The 21,549-nt window shown below is 39.0% G+C and overlaps 1 pseudogene; it reads left to right on the plus strand.

Moving 5' to 3' along the window:
* Positions 1-330: 330 nt before the first annotated feature.
* On the plus strand, positions 331-18,237 carry LOC130965513 (UDP-glycosyltransferase 79B30-like; annotated as a pseudogene).
* The last annotated feature ends 3,312 nt before the right edge of the window (positions 18,238-21,549 follow it).

Below are 21,549 nucleotides of genomic sequence, written 5' to 3' on the forward strand. Positions count from 1 at the left end.
ACGACGAAGCCTATAACACGAGGAAGAAGAAGAAGAAGAAGAAGAAGAAGAAGAAGAAGAAGAAGAAGAAGAAGAAGAAGAAGAAGAAGAAGAAGAAGAAGAAGAAGGTTTAGGTTGCAGTAGAAAGTTTACATTGAGTAAAGAATAGGGTTTAGGCTGCAACAGATGATTTACGTTGAGCAAAGGTCATAGAAGGTTTACGTTATATGTAATGCGTGAATCACAAACGATTTGGAGATTGGAGGAGGCGTCTATAGCAAAAAAGAATTGGATAACATCCATGTATTTTTTACATGGATGTGGAGCATTATTGATTTAATAATTATCTGCATGGATACATGTTCCTTAAGCATTGACATGTATTCATGGCTAGCCCTTGGTCATCAAACTCCATTCCTCTACCTATGTAACAAGTTAGCCAAAAGAGGCCACATAATCACATTATTTGCGCACAAAACAGCACCATCCAAGTTAGTCCATTTCAATCTTTATCCAAATCTCATCAAATTCGTCGCCGTCGCGGTTCCCCACGTGGACAACCTTCCACCGAACGCAGAAACCACTTCAGACGTTCCATACCCTCTGCACCCACTCATCATGACAGCAATGGACTTAACCCAAGGCGACATAGAAAGTGTAAGTATAATACCCACATTTAATTGGCTCTAGGATCACTCACTCATATAAATGACGTTATCATATTTTTCATCTCTTAAACTCACTAACACTCATAATAATAAGGAGAGAATTTTTCGAAACAAACACTAAGTATTTTGGTTCATAGAGAGATCGATAACAACATACATATGAAGCTTTTATATAAGCAATGCTTCCTACTAAAATAATAATTTATGAATTACAACTCAATTTTGTAATGATCACTATTTTATGAGTTGGCTTCATGAATCTTCTTTCAGCTTGTATTCATGTAGTTTTCATAATCTTCTAATTTGCTTGACTTCCAATTTCAATTCAATTTGATTTTGAATTTCTTCAATGTTGTAGAATTTGTAGTTGTACTACTCTCTTGAATGTTCTTCAAAAATTTCAAGCTTCCAACATCTTCTAGTAAATAGATGATTATTGTTTTCAACTCAAACTTTGTTTCTTCAATTCTTTAACCATGTTTCATGAAAATTCTAATCCATGCAAGTTGATAGATAGCACAAGAAGTTTGTAGAATCTTGGTGATGAACCATGAACTTGTAACCACTTTGAATTCAAATTGAATTTTGCCTTTGACTTTTCTAAACATTTGTTACTTGCATACCACTTGATTTAATTTTCTAACATTGCCTCCCTTAAATCAAGCTGTAGAGTTTATCATTCCAAGCATCCTTTTCAATTTGTAAAATGACTCGGTCTTCAGCGGTTTTGTAAAGATATCTACAACTTGATCTTCAGTGGGACAGTACTCAATAAAAACTTCTTTCTCATTTACCAATTCTCTAATTTTATGAACTCGAATATCAATATGCTTTGTTCTTCCATGAAATACTGGATTTTTGCAAAGTGCAATAGCTGACTTGTTATCACAAAATATTGTTGTTGGAGTACTTTGTTTCTCATTCAATTCATCAAGAATTCTTTTTAGCCAAACTGCTTGCGTTGCACAATTTGCTGCTGCTATATATTATGCTTCTGCTGTAGAGAGTGCTACTACTGGTTACTTCTTTGATGACCATGAAATTGCACCAGAATCAAGATAAAATACAAATCCTGAAGGACTTTTTCTTGTTTCTATATCTCCAGCCTAATCACTGTCAGTGTAACCGACAAGATTCACTTCATTAGTATTTTCATAATAAATACTATCATTTAAAGTACCTTTGATATATCGAAGAATCCTTTTTGCCGCTTGCAAATGGTTGGTACAAGGTTCCTCCATGAATATGCTAAGTAAACTAACCCCAAACACAACATCTGGTCTAGTCGAAGTCAAGTACCTTAGACTTCCAATCAAGCTTTTGTAGTATGTGGGATTTACTACTCTTCCTTTATCTTCTCTTAGTAACTTGAACTTTTCTTCGACTGGAGTAGGAACTGGCTTTGAATGTTCCATTTGAAATTTCTTCAAAATATCATTTACATATTTCTTTTGAGAAATGAAAATACCATTATCTCTTTGAACCACTTCAATGCCAAGAAAGTAAGATATCAAGTCCATAACTGTCATTTCAAAGTGCTTTATCATAGCCTCCCTGAATTTTGCAATTATCTTCAAATTGTTCCCAATAAAGATCAAATCATTAACATAAATATACACGATCAAGATATCTCCAGGTTCAACGAACTTGATATAAAGAGTATGCTCAAACGGACATCTTCTGAAACCATTCTCAATGAAATAAGAATCAATCTTCTTGTACTATGCTCTTGGTGCTTGCTTTAACCTGTACAAAGCTTTCTTCAATTTGTAAGCTTTATCTTCTTTTCCAATAACTCCATATCCTATAGGTTGCTCAACATATACTTCTTCTTCTAAAGTGCCATTTAGAAATGCAGACTTAACATCCATTTGGTGTATCTTCCACTTATTTTGAGACGAGAGTGGAATAATCATACGAATAGTGTCTAATCTAGCAACAGGAGCAAATACTTCAAAACAATCGATACTTGGCTTTTGTTTGTATCCCTTAGCAACTAATCTTGCTTTAAAACGATCAACTTCACCACTGGGTTTGTACTTAGTCTTGTAAACTGTAACACCCTACCATACAGAGTCTTATGCTTAAGTCATAATTCAGAGATGGCAAGGTATTACGACCTCTAAAATAAAAATTTAGTACGTATAGTAGTATGAATGATTGATTATAACTAGGAGCCTTTGTAGAAAAAGGGGTAAACAAAAAAAACGCAACTCAAAAGCGCAACACTCCGATCGATAACGTAACGAGCAAAGTTAAACCAACGCGAGATTATATATATACAAAAGAGTGTCAAAAACAGGAATATCAAGACTCAAGATCCGGCTGCGAAGATAACCGGTCCGAGTATAACAATATATACATATGATAAAATAAGGAAAACCCCAAGGAAACCCAAAGGGACACAAATACAGAAAACCTATTCTCCAAAATCTCCCATAAGAGGAGTCATCACAGTTTGTATTATTTAGTGGAGATAAAAGTATCTAAGCAAAGCATATAAACCAAAAACATAGTCCCCAAGAACAAAGGATCTTCGCAAAGCTAGAAGTCTCCAGCATGCCTCAGCGGGAAACCTCACGTCCTGCATTTGAAAACCACAAAATCCGCATGGGTGAGAACCAGAGGTCCCCAGCATGGTAACAGCTTCCACATATATAATACATAATAATAGAGGAAAGCCGAAGGCAATCCTAGAACTTCCTCCAGATAATATCAAAGCTTATAAACAAGCTAAACCGTATAAGGGCATCTGACTAAAGATTCTTCAGTCTAACTAATACTTCCCTTTCCAATTCCTTCGAACCTCCCAACCACCAGCAGGAGTATATTATAGCAAACACAGATATCAGACAAAGAATATACAATTAGGAGCAGTTAAGACATTTAGACAATTAGCAAGTAATATGCAGTCAAATAGGCAATCTCAAACAATTCACATAGTATGCATATGATGAATGCCTGTCCCTAGTGGCTGATGATATCATCTTGTCGGTTATAGAGCCAACCCGACAAGTCCTGGTCGCTAACCATTGGACTGTCCCTCTGTCGTGCATCCCCAAACTCGAGTTATACTCGTTATAAACTTGATCATAAACATGATCCATATTCATCACCCTCACTGGTGAATATTTACGGGGGTTCGAGCTCATCCGGGCCTTTCACAGTGCCCGGCCACACTTACAACATAGGGTTAACAGAGCTTCGAGTCTCAACCTGGAGCACGTGGTGGCTAGCCACTGCTACTACCCAAGGAAACTCGTACTCAGATAGTGGAAGTGCAATTTCACAATTATCAATAATTCAGCATCAACATGCATGAATTCTCATCCATGGATTAACATCCATACCAGCCATTCCGGCTCACGGTTCAATCCAGAACCAGCCAATATTCATAGCATACACAGCTAATCCGGCTCATGGTTAAATCCATAACCAGCCATTTCATAAACAATTACAGCCTTTCGGCCCATGGCATAACAAACACTTCCACCACCATCCTCCGCATCTCACATAATCATCTTGATCCTCATTGATCATACATTTTTCCCTTGCTTCACTCGCAAGTTATCACATTCACTAGCCCCTTTCTAATAGCTAGGCATATTATGATGATTTAAGACATGAATGGTGAGATCGGAGGCTTAGAAGTGTGAGATTTGACTTTTAAAACTCAAAAATCAACTTTGGGATGAAGACAGGGCCACGCGTACGCGCACTCCACGCTCACGCGTGGATGGCCTCAAAAACTCGTCGACGCGCAAGCGTCATGCACGCTAACGCGTGGATTCCAAACTTGCCCATCGACGCGCACGCGTCAACCTCGCGTACGCGCGGGTGTTCTCGTGCCCCAGGCACAACACCGGCACAGTTCTGGCATAACTCTCGGGAAAATGGCTGGGCATTGGGTGCAGCACAATCGGCGCGCCCGCGCACATCACGTGTACGCGTGGATGGCACTTTTCGGAAGATCGGCGCGCACGCGCCAGGTGCGCCCACGCGCAAGGGTCATTCTGCTAAAAATTTTCTAAGTTAAAAACTGCAGAATTCACAGACTTACACCCCAATCTTCCAACGGACATAACTTCCTCATTTTAAATCGTTTTTCGCCCGTTCTTCGAACGGCATGGACATCCCGGATCCAATTTCATTTCTAAACAGATTTGGTACAAAATGGGGATCCGTAGTTCAAGTTATGTCCCGTCAAAGTATGCCCAAAAACCATATTTTCATACAAAACCACAATATGCCATTTTCAAAACAAACCATTTTAACTCTTTCCAAAATCAATCAAAACATGCCAATTTCATCCCTTTTCTTTGAAATCAATCAAAATGTATCAAACTCAACATCAAGCCTCCTCAACTCACACATTGACACATTACCACAATATATACAATCACTATCTCATCATTTTAGCCCACTTCACCCAAGTGGCTCAAACTCAAACATATTGACATATCATATACTATTCCTCATGCCAATCCTCAACAACACCAATTCCAATAAATCATCATGGTACACAAACACATCATACTCACCATCAACATGGTTCAACCCACAATTCAACCATAACCAATAATCAAGCATATACCACAACATGCATATTTCCCATACATCATACTATCAAGGCATCAATACTCATCATCACATATATGACCACATCATATATCTCAATCATTCAACAACATCAACCATTCAATGCCTATCTTAGGGCCTCTAGCCTAAGTATTTCCTACCACATTACATATTAGATACGGGAAACCGAAACCATACCTTAGCCGAATTTCCCAAGCTCAACCGGAGCACTTCCAAACCACTTATCCACAAGCTCTCAAGGTCTCAACACCTCCAAGAGCAGATTTTTCACCACCAAGCCCTTTCCAAGCTTGTTCAAAATCACCAATCAAGCTCCAATATTCACATGTACACAACCACACTCAAGGTCCAAGGAGACAAGATTAACCTTCTCCTTCAAGAGAGTTTGGTCCTCAAGATTGATGGTATGGGTTTTGTAGAGCTCTCCGCGGTGAACGCGTGGCCGCAAACGGGGCGGCAATCGGAGCTCTAGATCAAAAGTTATGGTGGTTTGAAGATCAAGTGAGAGAAAGAACTTGAGAGAGAGTTCTCCCCTCCATGGCCTCCATTTCAGCGTTTTTTGAGTGATAAGTGAGGAGAGAGAGTGCTGAAAACTAGGGTTTTGGTTTAGTTATGTTGGGCCAAGGGCCCACTTTGGGTCCGGTTGGCCCGGTTTGGCCCGTTTGGTCCAATCTTGGTCCGAATTCTATAAAATTGGTACCAAAATTCTCGTCTCAGTCTCCTCTATCACATTTAGCCATAAAAATCACATTTTAGGCTTTCCAGAATAAATTCTCATTTATGGGTTAATTAGCCGTTAATTAACCGGGTTTTACATTCTACCCACCTAATTGGGAATTTTGCCCACAAAATTCAAATGCAATTACCTGAGAATAAATGCGGATAATCCGTTCGCATCTCCGACTCAAGTTCCCAAGTGTGTTCCTCAACACCGCCTCGACTCCATGCCACTTTGACTAATGAAACATCTTTTCCACGCAACCGTTTAATACTAGTATCATCAATTCTGACTGGAGCCACTGGAAGCGTCAAATCTTCCCTTAACTGAACCGACTCAGGTTCTAACACATGGCTAGCATCAGGAGTGTACTTCCGAAGCTGCGACACGTGAAACACGTCGTGCAGGTTCGAAAGATGAGGTGGTAGAGCCATCCGATACGCCACCGGTCCAATCCTCTCCAGGATTTGAAATGGACCAATGTATCGAGGATTCAACTTCTTTGCCTTAATCGCCCTACCTACTCCCGTGGTCGGAGTAACCTTAAGGAAAACATGGTCTCCTTCCTCAAATTCTAAGGGCTTTCGCCTCTGATCGGCGTAGCTCTTTTGACGTCTCTGCGCCGTGAGCATCCTATCTCGGATTTTCTTGACTTGTTCAGTAGTCTCAGCTATCCTTTCCGGTCCCAACAAGCTTTTCTCTCCAGCTTCATACCAACACAGCGGAGATTGACGTTTCCTCCCATACAAGGCCTCACACGGAGCCATTCCAATGCTCGCATGATAACTATTATTATATGCAAACTCCACTAATGGCATATACCGATCCCAACTCGCCGGTTGGTCCAAAACACAAGCTCTCAACATATCCTCTAGGGTTTGGATCGTCCTCTCAGATTGACCATCTGTTTGAGGATGGTAAGCCGTGCTCAAGCTTAATCGGGTTCCAAAGCTTTCTGAAATGCACCCCAAAACCTTGAGGTGAAACGAGGATCTCTATCAGAGATTATAGTAGCAGGTACACCATGAAGTCTCACAATCTCCTTTATGTATAACCGTGCTAGCTCCTCAAGGGTGTAAGTCATCCGAATGGGCAAAAAGTGAGCTGACTTCGTCAATCGGTCCACAATCACCCAAATAGCATCAAAACCAGCCCTAGTCCTTGGCAATCCTGACACAAAGTCCATTGCAATACTTTCCCACTTCCATTGTGGAATCTCTAAAGGTTGTAACATACCGGCGGGCTTTTGATGTTCAATCTTTACCTTTTGACAAGTTAAGCACTTTGAAACATATTCCGCCACATCATTCTTCATACCCGGCCACCAAAACATCGCCTTTAAATCATGGTACATCTTAATACTTCCCGGGTGAATGGAGAATCCGCTTTTGTGTGCCTCCTTTAAGATATCTTGCCTCAAAGTGCCAACATCCGGCACAATGATTCTACCCTTGAATCTCCATAACCCATTTTTTTCTTCCGACACTCTCCACTGTTTTCCTTGCTCAATGGCCGGTAACACTTTCCATAATGCTTCATCATTTTGATGAGCCTTCAGGAGTTCGGACTTAAAGTCACTTGAGATTTCTAATCGGCTCAAACACAAGGTTCCGGATACTTCTTGAGCACCAATATTCAGACTCTCGAATCCCTTGAGCAACTTCTCCTCTTGAAGCATCATCCAAGCCGCATATAACGACTTCCGACTTAACGCATCTGCCACTACGTTTGCCTTTCCCGGATGGTAATGCAACTCAAAGTCGTAGTCCTTCAACAATTCCATCCACCTTCTCTGCCTCATATTAAGCTCTTTCTGATCAAAGAGATACTTCAAGCTCTTATGATCAGAGAAGACTTGGAACTTAACCCCATAGAGATAATGCCTCCACACCTTCAAGGCAAACACAACCGCAGCGAGTTCCAAATCGTGCGTAGGGTAACTAACCTCATGAGGTCTCAACTGTCGTGAGGCATACGCCACCACATTACGATGCTGCATCAGCACGCACCCTAAACCCTTCAATGAGGCATCACAATACACCTCAAAAGGCTCGTTCGGCTCGGGTAACACTAACACAGGTGCAGTAGTCAACTTTTTCTTCAATGTCTGAAAGCTCTCCTCGCATTCAGGAGTCCAAACAAACGGAGTGTCTTTTCGGGTTAACTTCGTCATTGGCAAAGCTATCTGTGAAAAGCCCTTGATAAACCTTCGGTAATAGCCAGCTAAACCCAGAAAACTCCTTATCTCTGTTACAGTGGTTGGTTGTTTCCAATCCATCACCGCCTCCACCTTAGTTGGATCTACTGCTATTCCCTTCTTACTCACCACATGACCCAAAAACTTCACCTCACTCTTCCAAAACTCACACTTAGACAGTTTTGCATAAAGTTTCTTCTCCTTTAGAATCTGCAACACGGTCCTTAAGTGTTCCGCATGCTCTTCTTCAGTCTTGGAATAAATCAGTATGTCATCAATGAAGACAACAACGAATTTATCCAGAAACGGACGGAAGACTCTATTCATGTAATCCATGAATATCGCAGGAGCGTTCGTCAACCCAAAAGACATCACAGTGTACTCATAATGACCATAACGAGTCCTAAAAGCGGTCTTAGGGATATCCTCACCCCTCACCCTTATCTGGTGATAACCGGATCGCAAATCAATCTTGGAGAAAACTCCAGCTCCTTGTAACTGATCCATGAGATCATCAATTCTCGGCAATGGGTACTTATTCTTTATTGTAACCTTGTTCAGTTGCCTGTAATCCACACAGAGCCGCATACTCCCATCCTTCTTCTTCACCAGTAACACTGGAGCACCCCACGGAGAGACACTTGGCCGTATAAAATTCTTTCCCAACAAATCCTCTAACTGAGACTTTAACTCGTTCATCTCTAACGGTGACATTCTATAAGGAGCACTTGAGATTGGTCCCGCCCCGGGCACCAACTCAATAGCAAACTCAACCTCTCGGTTAGGTGGAAACTCATCAATATTATCGGGAAACACTTCCGAAAACTCACACACAACCGGAATCTGCTCCAACCTTTGATCATCTCCCGAAACGCCCGCGGTTAACAACATGATACCCTGACATTCGGTTCCAGAACAGTTCACCATCATCGAATTCAAGTAAGAATTGTTCACCACGACCGTCCCTTCTGTATCCTCCGGCATAAAGTGCACCGACTTTGTAGAACAATCAAGCAGAACATGGTTCTTAGATAACCAATCCAATCCCAAGATAAGGTCAAGACCGATCATCGGCAAGCAGACTAAATTATGAACAAAATCACGCTGCTTGAACCTAAAGGAAACTTCCGGGCATCCTAGCCTAGTTACCGTGGCTTCATGGGTAGCATTGTACACCCTTAGATCATAACCTAAAGTTACAATCTTCAACCCTAACTCATGGGCTTTCTCAAATGCAATAAATGAATGCGATGCTCCCGAATCAAATAAAGCATTTAAAGTCTGAACAGCTATTTCACAGTTACCTCGAATGAGTGTTTCGGATCCCTCTGCACCCACAGCTGAGGTGGTGAACACCCGACCAGTTTGTTGTGCTTTCCCAGCACCTTGCTTCTGCCGCTCCGGACACCATGGGAGCTTATGTCCTGCCTTTCCACAATGGTAGCACAAACCCCATCCGGCCTTGCATGGTGTTCCCGGATGGTGACTTCCACACCTAGTACAAACTTGATCATTCTGAGGTTGCTTTCCAAACCTTTGTCCTTGGGAGTTGTTGTTGTTGGGTCTCCTAAAAGAGCCTCCCCGCTTGAAAGGCGGACCTCTAGGTGCAAAGCTCTTCCCTCGGTTCTGTGGGAATGATCCCTTGTGACTTCCCTTCTTAGCGGCTGCCCTCTTCACACACTCTTCAGCAACCCCACACTTGTTCACCAACACAACGAAAGTTCTAATCTCCATTGGTCCCTGAGCTCCATTTCTGTCGTTGCCATGGTTGTTCATCTGTTGACCAAGGGCCTCAGCAGTGGCTTGCATAGCAGCAGCCATGTTCTCCAACGCAGTCGTAAGGTTCACCGGGTCATTAGGGTTATTCTCCGGTGCACGAGCATTCGTACGACCTCTCGCACTACCTCTACCGCGTCCACGAGGCGCCATCTGGTTCCTATACACACCAAACAATCGATATTAAGTTGATCAGGCTCAATATCGGAAGTCTAGTGCTTCAAAGTCCCAAATGCATGCTCATGAACGTTTATGCCAATTACATCAAGCAGATATACTATCAGCACATAACACACACACAGAGAATGCACAGAAGCATAGTCAGTCCATCCCTCAGGCTCTACAGGAACGAACTGCTCTGATACCATAATGTAACACCCTACCATACAGAGTCTTATGCTTAAGTCATAATTCAGAGATGGCAAGGTATTACGACCTCTAAAATAAAAATTTAGTACGTATAGTAGTATGAATGATTGATTATAACTAGGAGCCTTTGTAGAAAAAGGGGTAAACAAAAAAAACGCAACTCAAAAGCGCAACACTCCGATCGATAACGTAACGAGCAAAGTTAAACCAACGCGAGATTATATATATACAAAAGAGTGTCAAAAACAGGAATATCAAGACTCAAGATCCGGCTGCGAAGATAACCGGTCCGAGTATAACAATATATACATATGATAAAATAAGGAAAACCCCAAGGAAACCCAAAGGGACACAAATACAGAAAACCTATTCTCCAAAATCTCCCATAAGAGGAGTCATCACAGTTTGTATTATTTAGTGGAGATAAAAGTATCTAAGCAAAGCATATAAACCAAAAACATAGTCCCCAAGAACAAAGGATCTTCGCAAAGCTAGAAGTCTCCAGCATGCCTCAGCGGGAAACCTCACGTCCTGCATTTGAAAACCACAAAATCCGCATGGGTGAGAACCAGAGGTCCCCAGCATGGTAACAGCTTCCACATATATAATACATAATAATAGAGGAAAGCCGAAGGCAATCCTAGAACTTCCTCCAGATAATATCAAAGCTTATAAACAAGCTAAACCGTATAAGGGCATCTGACTAAAGATTCTTCAGTCTAACTAATACTTCCCTTTCCAATTCCTTCGAACCTCCCAACCACCAGCAGGAGTATATTATAGCAAACACAGATATCAGACAAAGAATATACAATTAGGAGCAGTTAAGACATTTAGACAATTAGCAAGTAATATGCAGTCAAATAGGCAATCTCAAACAATTCACATAGTATGCATATGATGAATGCCTGTCCCTAGTGGCTGATGATATCATCTTGTCGGTTATAGAGCCAACCCGACAAGTCCTGGTCGCTAACCATTGGACTGTCCCTCTGTCGTGCATCCCCAAACTCGAGTTATACTCGTTATAAACTTGATCATAAACATGATCCATATTCATCACCCTCACTGGTGAATATTTACGGGGGTTCGAGCTCATCCGGGCCTTTCACAGTGCCCGGCCACACTTACAACATAGGGTTAACAGAGCTTCGAGTCTCAACCTGGAGCACGTGGTGGCTAGCCACTGCTACTACCCAAGGAAACTCGTACTCAGATAGTGGAAGTGCAATTTCACAATTATCAATAATTCAGCATCAACATGCATGAATTCTCATCCATGGATCAACATCCATACCAGCCATTCCGGCTCACGGTTCAATCCAGAACCAGCCAATATTCATAGCATACACAGCTAATCCGGCTCATGGTTAAATCCATAACCAGTCATTTCATAAACAATTACAGCCTTTCGGCCCATGGCATAACAAACACTTCCACCACCATCCTCCGCATCTCACATAATCATCTTGATCCTCATTGATCATACATTTTTCCCTTGCTTCACTCGCAAGTTATCACATTCACTAGCCCCTTTCTAATAGCTAGGCATATTATGATGATTTAAGACATGAATGGTGAGATCGGAGGCTTAGAAGTGTGAGATTTGACTTTTAAAACTCAAAAATCAACTTTGGGATGAAGACAGGGCCACGCGTACGCGCACTCCACGCTCACGCGTGGATGGCCTCAAAAACTCGTCGACGCGCAAGCGTCATGCACGCTAACGCGTGGATTCCAAACTTGCCCATCGACGCGCACGCGTCAACCTCGCGTACGCGCGGGTGTTCTCGTGCCCCAGGCACAACACCGGCACAGTTCTGGCATAACTCTCGGGAAAATGGCTGGGCATTGGGTGCAGCACAATCGGCGCGCCCGCGCACATCACGTGTACGCGTGGATGGCACTTTTCGGAAGATCGGCGCGCACGCGCCAGGTGCGCCCACGCGCAAGGGGTCATTCTGCTAAAAATTTTCTAAGTTAAAAACTGCAGAATTCACAGACTTACACCCCAATCTTCCAACGGACATAACTTCCTCATTTTAAATCGTTTTTCGCCCGTTCTTCGAACGGCATGGACATCCCGGATCCAATTTCATTTCTAAACAGATTTGGTACAAAACGGGGATCCGTAGTTCAAGTTATGTCCCGTCAAAGTATGCCCAAAAACCATATTTTCATACAAAACCACAATATGCCATTTTCAAAACAAACCATTTTTAACTCTTTCCAAAATCAATCAAAACATGCCAATTTCATCCCTTTTCTTTGAAATCAATCAAAATGTATCAAACTCAACATCAAGCCTCCTCAACTCACACATTGACACATTACCACAATATATACAATCACTATCTCATCATTTTAGCCCACTTCACCCAAGTGGCTCAAACTCAAACATATTGACATATCATATACTATTCCTCATGCCAATCCTCAACAACACCAATTCCAATAAATCATCATGGTACACAAACAACATCATACTCACCATCAACATGGTTCAACCCACAATTCAACCATAACCAATAATCAAGCATATACCACAACATGCATATTTCCCATACATCATACTATCAAGGCATCAATACTCATCATCACATATATGACCACATCATATATCTCAATCATTCAACAACATCAACCATTCAATGCCTATCTTAGGGCCTCTAGCCTAAGTATTTCCTACCACATTACATATTAGATACGGGAAACCGAAACCATACCTTAGCCGAATTTCCCAAGCTCAACCGGAGCACTTCCAAACCACTTATCCACAAGCTCTCAAGGTCTCAACACCTCCAAGAGCAGATTTTTCACCACCAAGCCCTTTCCAAGCTTGTTCAAAATCACCAATCAAGCTCCAATATTCACATGTACACAACCACACTCAAGGTCCAAGGAGACAAGATTAACCTTCTCCTTCAAGAGAGTTTGGTCCTCAAGATTGATGATATGGGTTTTGTAGAGCTCTCCGCGGTGAACGCGTGGCCGCAAACGGGGCGGCAATCGGAGCTCTAGATCAAAAGTTATGGTGGTTTGAAGATCAAGTGAGAGAAAGAACTTGAGAGAGAGTTCTCCCCTCCATGGCCTCCATTTCAGCGTTTTTTGAGTGATAAGTGAGGAGAGAGAGTGCTGAAAACTAGGGTTTTGGTTTAGTTATGTTGGGCCAAGGGCCCACTTTGGGTCCGGTTGGCCCGGTTTGGCCCGTTCGGTCCAATCTTGGTCCGAATTCTATAAAATTGGTACCAAAATTCTCGTCTCAGTCTCCTCTATCACATTTAGCCATAAAAATCACATTTTAGGCTTTCCAGAATAAATTCTCATTTATGGGTTAATTAGCCGTTAATTAACCGGGTTTTACATAAACCCACTTTACTCCAATCGGCTTCTTATCTGCTGGTAAATCTGTCAGATCCCATGTGTCATTCTTTCCAATGGCATGAATCTCCTCATCCATTGCTTTCTTCCAATTGTTATCTTTAGAGGCTTCTTCAAAGTTCAACGGCTCACAATCTGAAAATAGAGCAAAATTTATGATTTCTTCATCGGACAGATCGTTGTCATTGCCTACTTCATAATCTGCTAATCTAGCAGGTAGTCTCCGCTCTCTTTGAGATCTTCTAGATGATTCTAGTTGTTTGGTTGTGTCAGGTTGCCTTTCTTCTACTTTATCACATGTATTTGGAATTATAGTCAGCTACTTTTCTGTCTTTGTGTTCTAGTCCCACTTGTCTTTCTCGTCAAACGTCACATCTCTGCTGATGATCACTTTCTTTGATTCTGGATTATACAACTTGTATGCTTTTGAGTCTGTGCAATAGCCGATAAAGATACACTTCTCGCCTTTGTCATCTAACTTCTTCCTTAATTGATCTGGTACGTGGGCATAAGCTATACACCCAAAGACTCTGAAATGATGGATGAAAGGTCGCTTTTCACTCCAAGCTTCCTCTGGAGTTTTATCACGAACACTCTTTCTTGGACACCTATTTAAAATATGAACTGCTGTTGCAATTGCTTTTGCCCAAAATTCTTTAGTCATTTGTTTTGATTTGAGCATGCATCTGACAATATCCATTATGGTTCTATTCTTTCTTTCAGCAACTCTATTTTGTTGAGGAGTATATCTAGTTGTTAGTTGGTGTTGAATTCTGTGTTGTTTAAAGTAGTCTAAACATGCAAGATATTTTGTTCCTCTGTCTGTTCTGAGAATTTCGATTTTATAGCCACTTTGTTTTTCGACAAACGCCTTGAATGTCTTAAAGACATCACATGCTTCTGATTTCTGCTTTAGAAAGTATACCCATGTATATCTACTAAGAGCATCAATAAAAGTGATAAAGTACTTGCTACCACCGTTGCTTGAAATTTTTACAGAACAGAGATCTGAATGTACAATTTCAAGTAATCTTCTAGCTCTCTATGACTTTTCTGTAGGAAATGGATCTCTATGCTTTTTTCTCAGTTGACAAATCTCACAAACACAATTGGGAATATGAATCCGTGGTAGACCAGAAATAAGTCCTTTTCTTGACAGGTAGTTTAGGCCAGAAAAATGAAAATACCCAAACCACATATGCCACAACCAGTTATCATCAAGTATCACAGAACTCATGCAAGAGGGATTAACATATTGAATTTTTAATGGAAATATTCTGTTTGAAGTCATCTTTGCTTTATCTATGAACCTTCCGTTGTTGTTAAACACAGTGCAACATCTATGATAAGTTATCATCTTATATCCCTTTTCAGATAATTGCCCCATACTCAGTAAATTGTAATCAAGCTCAGGAGCATAGAAAACATCAGAAATATAACTCAGAGAACCATCCTTCAATCTATTTGGTATGTGCCCTTTTCCTTCAATAGGGATCTTTGTACTATTACTGAACTTTAATAATAGTTTAACTGAATCATCTAATGAAGAAAATAACTCCTTTCTACCAGACATACGATTACTACAAGCATTATCCAAGTACTATATATTTTCATCTCCAGCACATGAATTACTTGTAAAAAATGAAGTTTGAGTACCCGGATTATCATCAGTATTTTGATGCTGATTTTCTGCAACGTGTGCTGGATTGTTATTCACCATTTTGAAATTGCAATCTGCTGCTTTGTGTCCAGACTTTCTACAATGAAAGCAGTTGAAATTGGTTCTTTCTTGATTAAAATTGCCTTAACCTCTTCCTCGGTTGACAGGCCTGAAATTCGTTCCACCTCTTCCTTGATTAGGTGGTGAAAAATTATTGTAACTTCCTTGGTTGTAATTGCCATGACCTCTACCTCTGAAACTTTCTCTACCTCTACTTTGAAAATTAAAACCACGACCTCGTCCTTCTTGTGTATGACTTGATGCTGCAACATTGTTTAAATTCACTCAGCTTTTCAGGGCTTCCTCGGTTGATTTTTCTGATTTCTCCAGTATTCTACTGATGTTGCTTTCCATGGTTCCTTGCAACTCTGCAATCGTCATGGTATCCATATCGTGGGACTCTAGTATCGTAGTCACCACATGGTCATACTTCATCGGCATGGTGCGAAGAATTTTCTCCACCACTTTGCTATCGGGCATATCTTCTCCATAGACTCTCATTTTATTGACAAGATCTGTAACACGAGTAAAATATTGCTCAACAGTTTCTGAGCTAGACATCTCGTACCTTCCATATTCTCTTCTCAAAGACTGTAACTTTACTTTCTGAGCTTTATCTACGCCTTTGTATGACAGCTTCAACGTGTTCCATGCTTTCTTTGCACTTTTGGCATTTGCTATTTTGCCAAACACCGTATAATGTACTCCTTGATGAATTTGAGATAGCGCTAATTGATCTCTCCTTTGTTGGGCAGCATCTGCTCCTTCTTCCAAACCCGGTTCAATAAAATTCCGCAGGTTCTGGGCCTTTAAATGGGTAGACATCAAAGTCTCCCAATAACTATAATCAAGTTTCCCATCTAACTTGGGACTGGACCACACAATATTAAAAGTGTTTGCCATATCGACTCTTTGAATAAACAACTATATGAGAACTCTCTCACAACTCACAAACTCTCAAACACCAAGCGCTGGGTTAACCAACTCTGATACCAAAATGTAAGTATAATACCCACACTTAATTGGCCCTAGGATCACTCACTCATATAAATGACGCTATCATATTTTTCATCTCTCAAACTCACTAACACTCATAATAATAAGGAGAGAATTTTTTGAAACAAATACTAAGTATTTTGGTTCATCGAGAGATCGATAACAACATACATATGAAGCTTTTATATAGACAATGCTTCCTACTAAAATAATAATTTATGAATCACAACTCAATTTTGTAATGACCACTATTTTATGAGTTGGCTTCATGAATCTTCTTTCAACTTGTATTCATGTAGTTTCCATAATCGTCTAATTTGCTTGACTTCCAATTTCAATTGAATTTGATTTTGAATTTCTTCAATATTGTAGAATATTGTAGCTGTACTACTCTCTTGAATGTTCTTCAAAAATCTTCAAGCTTCCAACATCTTCTAGTAAATAGATGATTATTGTTTTCAACTCAAACTTTATTTCTTCAATTCTTTAACCATATTTCATGAAAATTCTAATCCATGCAAGTTGATAAATAGCACAAGAAGTTTGTAGAATCTTGGTGATGAACCATAAACTTGTAACCACTTTGAATTCAAATTGAATTTTGCCTTTGACTTTTCTAAACTTTTGTTACTTGCATACCACTTGATTTAATTTTCTAACAGAAACTTATCTTTGCCAGCTTAAAGTTGATCTTGTTTTCTATGATTTCACTCATTGGATGCCATCATTGGCAAGGCGTTTAAGACTCAAGGCCATTGACTTTTGTATTGTCAGTTCTGCCATGATAGGGTACAGTGTTGTACCTTCAAGATTCTAAAAAGGGGACGACCAAACAATGAATGATCTCATGAAACCTCCTCTAAGGTACCCTGATTTATCTATCACATTTCACGTCCATGAGGCACGAGCGTACGCTAACAAGCAGAAACATGTGTTTGGGAGCAATGTTCTTTTCTATGATTGTATGTTCATTTAATTTCCATGAGTGAAGCCGATGCAATAGCGTTCAGAACTTGCAGCGGAATTGAAAGGCCTCACCTTGATTTTGTAGAGAAACAGTTCAAGAAGCTTGTGCTTCCTACAGGACCAGTGATACTAGAGAAACCAAACTCTGCATTGGATGAGAAATGGGCTTCTTGGCTTGGAGAATTCAAACAAGGCTCAATGGTTTATTGTTGTCTTGGAAGTGAGTGCAGGTTGAGGCCAAACCTGTTTCAAGAATTGTTGTTGGGTCTTGAACTAATTGGCATGCCTTTTCTTGTAGCTTTGAAACCCCCAATTGGGTTTGATTCAGTTGGAGACGCGCTACCAGAAGGGTTCAAAGAGAGGGTTAAAGGAAGAGGGATTGTGTATGGAGGGTGGATCCAGCATCAATTGATATTGGAACACCCTTCTGTTGGATGCTTCATTACACATTGCGGGTCAGGTTCTTTGTCAGAGGCATTGCTCAATGAGTGCCAGTTGGTGTTGCTTCCAAATGTTGGTGACCAGTTTCTGAATGCAAGACTGATGAGTAAGAATTTGCAAGTTGGTGTGGAAGTGGAGAAAGGGGAAGACGATGGATTGTACACTAAGGAAAGTGTGTGCAAAGCAGTTAGTATTGTAATGGATGATGAGAATGAGACAAGCAGAATAGTCAAAAGTAACCATGATAAGATTAAGGAGGTGTTGCTTAATAAAGATTAAGTCTACTTATATTGATGCTTTCTGTAAGAAGCTTCAAGAGATACTTCGAAGGTTTTTTCATCTTTCTTATTTTAATATGTATTTTGAGGTTCTAATGTGTTGTATTGTGAATGTGTGCTATAATGTAGGTGTAATATTGAGAATTTGATGTACACCAGATTAGTATCTGATTATCGTTTTATCTTAAATTTCTTCTAGCTTCTATTACTTTCTCTAATGATAATTACTTGAGTTAAATTACACACTTTTCTTCTTAACTTTTTATCATTACTGATACTCATTTAAGGAAAAATCATAATTAACAGTGAAGCTACTACCAAAGTTGATTCCGGTAGTATGTGCTCATTTTTTTCTTTAGCAAGTCTTGGGTTCAAAATTATACTCTTGAACAAAATTGACTTTTGTAAATGATATCCATATTTTGCAGTGAATCCAATATTTATCCAATATTTTATAGTAAAGTTGAAGCTAGTAAAATATACACCAATTAATTTACAGCTAATACTTAAATCAATATAAAGAACAACGAGAATGGAGGAAATCACAAACAGACTAAGAAGGTGAATGAATTTAATTTTCAACTTGTTATATGATCCAAGTAATGTTAGAAGCAAGTGAACTCGTAGTTTTTATCTTGACTCAGAAAGCTGGTACAGAATCGTAGTTTGTAAAATTCTGAGATAGAACATAAACAATACTCATAAATTATAAAGAAATATAAAAAACAATTATAGCTTCATTTTATGCCATTCCACAATCACTCAAACTTATTAAACCACTCTTCTACCTTAGCCCATGACAACAATAAAGACGTCTCACGGCCCACAAATTCAGCCCAACAAAATACACAAATTTAATTGTAATTTTAGTCTTTATCTTTATCTTATCTTATCTTTATCTTTATCTTATCTTTATTGTTGTCATGGGTTAAGGTGGAAGAGTAGTTTAATAAAACTAAAATTTGAAGAATTCAAGGAGATTAGAACAGAGCATAACATAGTAAATTAGAAAAATAACATAGTTGAATGCCTGAATCATATGTTAATATTATGTGCTATAGCAGAGCAGATTCAAAACTTAACAAAGCAGATTAAAAGATAAGAAAGCAAATTCAAAGCAGATTTAAGCATGACAAACAAAGCAGTGAAAGCACAAGCACAAGAGAACAGATAGTAGAGGGAGAAGAGAGGAGACTTAATTATCTTTGTTTAAATGCATGGGGTTAATATGTTTTGTTTTTAACCCTTCATCACTTTGTTTAAATCATCTGAGGATGGAAGAACAGCACTTAATTATCTTTCCAATCTTGTGTTTGTGAATCCGTGAGACTCATTTAGTCATAGTCACTTGTGCAAATTAATTAGATTTCAAAGCAAGGAAATAACAAAGATCAATTAGTGAGTGAGTGACGATAAGAATGAAACCACCAATTAATTTGCCCATGCATTATAATATAACATGATCAGTACAATTTTTTTCCTCAACTATACATAACAATATATTAAGAAGAACAATATCACTATAACAATGAGGCATATCTGTATTCTAACTTCATATTAATTTATAAATTTCGCTAAAGATAATACAGTATGCTTTGTCTTTATAGTACTTGTTTAGATGTCATTAAGTTGATAAATTTTTTTTTTATTTTTTAGCGTATTTGGTAAATTTTCTAGTAATAAAAATAAAAACACTAAAAAAATAAAAAACATCTTTTTAAAAAGCTATAATTTATATTTTTTTAAAAGATCTTTTTTTCTTAAAAAAGATATTTTTCACATAATAAATAAGCAAAAAGTACTTTTATATTGTTATGTCCAAACATACTGTTATGCAGATTTTTAGCAAATCGTGGTTGGTTCGATATCTAATATCTGGGTACGAAATCTACTCTCTTTTTGTGAGTACCGATTTTTAAACGTGCACCAAAGATTTCGTTCTTGGATGAAAAGATAAAGAAAAACTTGAAAAGTAAAAAGAATTTAAACAACTTGAAATAAAAAACACAAGAAGTAAAGTAAATGACCTTTAAAATTAAAGAAAAGCAATAAAATATCTTCAACAGGGTCGAAGAACTTTGAATTCAAATACAATGCAGAAATGTTAAAAGAAGAAAAGAAAAGGTTTGCCAAAGGAAAGTAAATTGCAGAAAAGGTAATAAATTGCAAGAAACTTAAAAGAAATGTAAAGACATAGAAGGAATCTTACAGAAAATAAAACTCTTTGCAAACTCAGAAAGTCTCTAGGAATGTGAGTGTGCGAGAGTGTTTTCTGAAACCGAATTCTAACATTTGTTCCTTCCAAACTTTATCTATTTATAGATTTTTTTCAACCAATCAAATTTCATTATATGCTCCATATGTGAGAAATCTGAGTGTAACCATTCCCGCCACTTAATGATGGATAATCGTCTTCAACTAACTTGATTATTAACCCTATTATTACTTCAATTGCTTAATCTGTTTCGACAAGCTTCATCGATCAAACCTATTTTGCTTATCGATAACCCTCCTTTGATGAACCCTAAACCCACTGATAGGATCCAAACAAGTAAAAAGTAACACCTTCGATTTTGACTAACTAAATTAATGACTTTATCTTTTCGACTAACTCAAGTACATCACGTCCTTTGAGGTCGATTCTCTTTCTTTCGATCTATACACTTTACCGATCTACCAAAATATTCAACCAACAATTTGCCCCCTTAAATCGACAACTTCCAACTAATCAAAAATAAAAAGTTAGTCGATTCGAAAAAGTTTAAATCTAAAAAATGTTTGAAGCCCATAACTGACACCAACTTGGGAAATCGCTACACTCATCATATCCATTACATGCACGTCCCATGATGCACACTTCCCATTGATTCTGGACGTTCAACTTCCTACTAGCTTTATCTTTTCAGCCTCCCTCTATAAATATCCCATTTCATTAATCTTTTAAACTTTTTCTAGAAACTTCTTCATAACGCTTTCCTTTCTGTCACAACACCGTTATACCCCCCTTTATAAACCTCATAAATTTCCTATATTGCTCTTGCAAGCAAAAAACCTCTTTCTTTTCTCAAAATTTTTGCACTGCTCTGAGGATTCAACTTCGTTAACTCTTCTTCTCCAAGGTATTTTCATTCATTATATATGTTTATGTATATATATATTTTACCAGAAAGTACTCTTCTCTTTTGCTTCACTCATATTATTACTGTGATTTTCTAGAATCGCCATGGCCACAAGTAGCAACTCTTCTCCTTTCAATAAAAGAAAAAAAAAAACACTGGAAGAAACTCCATATGCGAACCTTCAAATTTTAGCTCAAGACCACGATGTTATCATTGAAGACCCAGTTGATGCTGCTAATGCACAAAAAATTCTCTTTCCGTTTGCCGTTAACAACCAAATGCATTATTTCTTGAGCCCTCTACTTTCTCCATCTAAAATTAATAAAGTTCTTTTTTCCCTTT

The sequence above is a fragment of the Arachis stenosperma genome, chromosome 1, assembly GCF_014773155.1.
Source record: "Arachis stenosperma cultivar V10309 chromosome 1, arast.V10309.gnm1.PFL2, whole genome shotgun sequence".
Lineage (NCBI taxonomy): Eukaryota > Viridiplantae > Streptophyta > Magnoliopsida > Fabales > Fabaceae > Arachis > Arachis stenosperma.